At 49.0% G+C, this 5282-nt stretch overlaps 1 non-coding gene across 1 annotated transcript; it reads left to right on the top strand.

Moving 5' to 3' along the window:
- Positions 1–2855: 2855 nt before the first annotated feature.
- On the top strand, positions 2856–2927 carry TRNAQ-UUG. Its single transcript has one exon. It is a non-coding gene; the product is annotated as a tRNA-Gln (tRNA).
- Positions 2928–5282: the final 2355 nt, after the last annotated feature.

Here is a 5282-nt window from a genome sequence, read left to right as displayed (position 1 = left end):
ATCCGAAGAAGTGGGTTGTAGCCCACGAAAGCTTATGCTCTAATAAATTTGTTAGTTTCTAAGGTGCCACAAGTACTCCTGTTCTTTTTGCGGATACAGACTAACACGGCTGCTACTCTGAAACCTGTCATTAGTTAAGTACACAACTTTTCCCTTTTTTTAAACTTTTTTATTGCCCAGTCTTGCTACGACTGGGGTAGATCCACCTGACACCCTTCCCGGTCAACCGGGGTGGAGATAGGAATGCTAAACCCCTCTCCGGTTCTCAGACTTACTGCGGCTGAGAGTAGGCACACTTTTATACTCACATACGTACGTCCAGACTGGCCACGTCTGTGTAGAACGTCCAGAGAAGGGGGAGAGGTGGACAGGAGATTATCCTGTATACAGCTTGTCCAGAATCTCCAACTTGCTTTTGCTCTTGGGAGGGCTGTTCTTTTACACCCTGGGGTCTCCTGCAGCGTCTCTTTCAGAGATTCCAGTCCAGGCCGGCTGCCTGTGGTTTCTTCAGCGTCCCCAAACCACGCCAGCTCCAGGGTCGCAAAGGCAGATTGTTGGATCTCACTGGACAGTTAAGCTTTGCAAATGTAATCTCAGCATTGTAACTTGTATTGCCTTTGGTTTGACTATGTCTATATATATATATATATATATATATATTACAGCCAGCTGGGGCCGAAAGCAGTTTTTCTTTGTACTTAGCCTGGTCTGCGTTGATTCTTGACCTTGAACGCAGATCAACTTTCTCTTTATCTCTGGACCAAGCTGAATTTCAAATTAACCCGTTCCTTTCCTTAATAAACAAATAGCTCCCATTGTGTGTCAGAGGCTTTTTGGTGATTAAAAGCTCCTCTGAGATGTATGATCTTATCTAGATTGAAGGTACCTTTTAGTGGGCATTGTTTAGATGGATTTGCACGTGTGTAATGATTCCAATTATTTAAATACCTGCAGGTTGTCGGACCATAATGTACGTACATGAAATAAGATGGGGTACCCTTAGGGGGTGAGAGGGAATGCTTAGACTGTCCCCCACCCATTTTCCAATCACACACACAGGGAGGATGCCCTGTCCGCGCTAGCGGCACATACCCTGTAGGGAGAGATACTTAGTTTATTCACACAGGAGAGACTAACGAGGATGGCCACGACCCTCCTACACCTCCCTTCAGCAAAGAGCATCGGCTAGTCCCTGAGAGATGGCACTGCTCACTCTCTTTGCATCCAGCAAGATGATCAGACTGTCAGTGGCTCACACAGAGAGGAAAGGGGAGGGAAGATGGGTTCACACACTCCTAGACCCAGGTAGCTTCCTCGCCGGACGATGCCAGGCCGAGTTAGCACACCGTGGGTCAGATCTCCTAAAAGATCCTCTAGTTACCGGGCTTGTGTTAGAGTAGTTCTGGTCATGAGCCAAAAGACTTCGTAGAGTACTCTGGGCGTCTTCCGGTAACTCACAATTCACACTGGTGCGCACACACACACACACACACACACACCCCACCAAGGCCTCTATCTCCAAATACCATGATGCATCTGTACCTTATGTCCGGACTCAATACACTATGAGGCGGTAACAACCCCTCTTGAGGCGGTAACAACCCCTCAGCACCGGTGCATACTTATGTATCTCTCTTATGCATATGAGGGCGGCCAAACTAACAGTTCCTCAGAACCGCATACAACTATGGGGGGGCGGCAAAACAATTCCCCAGAACCGCTCTGCATCTGATCTTGCTGCACAGTCAATAAGTTCGGATGGCGTGAGCCCAACAGGGACAGATGGCCCCACGGACAGTCCTCCTGAATCTCCAATAGAGATTTCAAAAGGTCTCCTACCTCTATTGTGGTGCCATGGGGTTCGAAAGGGAATGATCCGTAACAGCTGCTGGTGCCTCTGCGGGCGTTGCCATCCCGGACGAGCCCCCAAATTGTTGGGGAATAACAGAGTTCTCACTTTTTGTTTGGGTACAGCAAGTTAGATACTTTTATTTTTTTCAAGCAATTGCATAGAGGGAAAGAGCTAAACAGGTCTCTCAACAGGTAAACAATTACAGCAAGCATATATACCTTTTGTTACAGACAATAATGAGCAACAGCTGCATTTTGTTTATACATACGTCATTCTGATATCTTGTTTTCCTTGCTTGTTTAAACTCTAATCTACATACAATATCTACACAAGGTCGCAACAACTTCTCACACAGTTCTTTCCCACTCGCCTCACACAATCCTTGCTTCTACAAATCTCGGGTTATTAGGGTTACAGTTAGCCTGACTCTTGCTAACAAACTGTCATGCATTGCAATCCCCTTCCTGTCAGTTCTTTCTCTGCTTTCACAGTGTGTATGGGCCCCAGTTAAGGTGTGAAAGGAAAGATCAATGGAAGGAACTGGCTCCCTTCCTCTGGACCGCATGGTGTTTGGTGTTGGGGGGATTTTAATTGTGTCAGCCGGCCTGAGGACCGCTGGTCCCGTTTTCCCGACCATCAGAGGAAACGTTTTTACAATGAGCACTACCTGGCGCAGGTCTGTAGTGAGGTCGGCTTACAGGACGTGTTTCTCTGTAGTGGAACCAGTGGATGATAGGAGGTAGCCTCTTATTCCTCTGACCTGAGTGACCCGAGTGAAGGGAGGGGCGGCCTCCCCTGACATATTTGCACCCTGCAGGGAATGGAGACAAAGCAGGGGGATACAGGGACTCAGGGCAGGACCCGCGGATCCGGTAGTGCAGGGCCTCCTGATGGAGGAGGAGAGAGAGTCCTGCGAGAGGAAGCCGCTGGTGGGAAGCAATAAGTGCAGAATGAAAACCAGCCAGCTGAGAGTCACAGGGGTCCAAAAAAGAAAATTGCAGCAGGTTCCATGGTATAACGGTCAGCACTCAGGACTTTGAATCCTGGAATCTGAGTTCAAATCTCAGTGGGACCTCCTGGAGCTATGTTTTGCTGCAAACCCCTGGAGCTCAATGTGCTTGGTTTCCCTGTTTCGGGATGCCCCAGATTGAGGTTTTTCCCCTTCTGCTGGGTGACTGATACCCACTGCTAGGTCTTTGGTCCGGCTGGTTCAATGGGCTGACCACTATAGGTTGGGGTCCTAGAACGTGACAGTGTGGCTAGAGATTCTTGCGGGTTCATCTGAGGGTTGTGTTTCTCGCTGCTTCATCTGATGCCCACAAGTTTGGTCCTTGTACCTGCAGCTGCCACGCTCTTCCTCTTGCCCATGAGGCAAGGAGTGCCAGGGCCAGGCTTGATAGTCAGGAATAGGCAGGAGGGAGGAAGAGTCCCAGGCTGGAGCCCAGCACACCTTTCCTCCTCTGAGCACCTAGAGCAGAGGCGGCTGGTGCTGACAGCTCCAAGGGAAGGCTTAAAAGCCACAGAGCAATGGAGGGCTGGGCAAGAGGAGGGGAGGACCATGCTTATGTGTGACCAGTAGACAGCCACAAAAACACCCGGCCAGCCTGCTCCCTGCTCCCTGGCATGCCAAACACGCACTGAAGGCCACCCACAGACCAGCATTCATTCTGTGGCCAGCATCACAAGGTGCTAGGAAAGCAGGACCAGCCCCCCAGTGGGGCTTCTTACCGTTCCCACTCACGGGGCTCCTTTTGGTGGTGGGGCAGGAAACCCCCCCCCCCCACACACAGTGCACTGGGCAGTGGCCTTTTGCCTCGGGCTCTTAAATCCAGACACCAAAAGCTCTTTGGATGTGCCCCTCCCTTCACTGCACCTCACTCACAGCTGCTGTCCTGGGTCAATGAAAACCCAGAGTTCACCTCTCACCTCCTGGGGGAAAGCCCCTTTCTCCCTCCGCTGTCTGGCCACATTGCCAGTCACTTGCCGTTCCACCCTGTCACCGTGCTGCTGGTCACCCTGTCTCCTCTGGGATGTCTTGCGGTCCCACCAGGAGCAGTGCAGGCTCCCTAAAAGTAGTGGCCACCAGAGCCTGAACAGTAGCTCCATCCCTTCTACTCATGGCCACGCTCCTGCACCACCCCTTCTCCCCAAGGCCACGGCCCTGCGCTGCCTCTTCCCCCCAAGACCCCGCCTCCTGCTCACTGCTCTCTGCCCCCTCCCCACCCTCACTCGCCCTTACAGTCATTACAAAGTGGTAAGGCAGAGCCCTCCCATTTTAAAAAGTCCTGGGGTGTTGTTCCCCCCTGTCCCTGCACTTCACACAGCTCTCACTGATTTCAGCTGTTAGTGAGGGAGCCTCACTGCTAGCGCAGACTAGGCAGTTTCTTGCATGAGAGACACTGTCCCAAAGCAGGACTAATGCTTAGAGCTGGTTATCAGTGATTTCCGATCTGTTGGTCTGCAGCAAGACTCTACGTCGAGTCTTAATCAGCTCTGTTATTACACGGAGACGAACAAAAGGGTGAAATGGTGCCTGGAAGCTTTAAGAAGAATCCACTCCACCAAGTACCAACACTTGTCGCTACCTGCTCTCAACTCCACTGAGAATGTTTTGGGGTCACTCCTTGCCTTTATCAACCTAGGTGCCCTTATTAACAGATGCTCCAGTGGCACAATTGGTTAGTGCACAGTACTTATAGGGCAGTGCTGAGAGGAGATATGCTGAGGTTGTGAGTTTAAGCCTCACCTAGAGCACTGGTTTTCATTAACCAAATGGCATCATCCCCTCATTTGGCCCTGTGGAATGTAGAATTCCAGCCCAGGGGACACTGAGGGGAGGGGAGGAGTCAAAATGCCCCCTTCACTTCAGTGGCGTAGCTAGGTTCTAACGTCAGGGGAAGCGAACACAAATTACTAATTGCATACTTTTAAATTCGTTATACATATTTATTTGTACTTAAAATAAAAACACAAGAATGATCCAGCCATGGAAGGGTTTGCACAGCCAGCATTTCGCTGGAGAACTTTAGATTATACTTAGATATACTTTAGATTCTAGAAAGTAAATGATAGACTACAGTAGTTTATAATTGTCACAGGTTTAAAAAAAAATACTGGCCATTTTTTCCAGTTACTAATTTCATTATAAAGTCAATCAATGAAATGCACTTTATTTATAATAGATCGTCATACTAAAGTCACCAAAAAGGCATGACAAATACAAGTTTTATGAGAATTGGTGAGCAAAGATCTCATAGCTCTTCAGGGTTGGACAAAGCAGTAATTTTCCTTAAAGTAGTTTTATTCATGGGGGGTTTTTTTAAACAAAAGACATCTCTACGACACAGGTTGGCAGTCTAACATTTTTGAAAAACTGAGTACTGAAAGTTAGGGTTTTTAACCAATTTAAGCTGTGTGTACGTACACACAC

The sequence above is a fragment of the Terrapene carolina genome, unplaced genomic scaffold (assembly GCF_002925995.2).
Source record: "Terrapene carolina triunguis isolate 2854851 unplaced genomic scaffold, T_m_triunguis-2.0 Scaffold17676, whole genome shotgun sequence".
Lineage (NCBI taxonomy): Eukaryota > Metazoa > Chordata > Testudines > Emydidae > Terrapene > Terrapene triunguis.
This window is presented reverse-complemented; position numbering and strand designations above follow the sequence as displayed.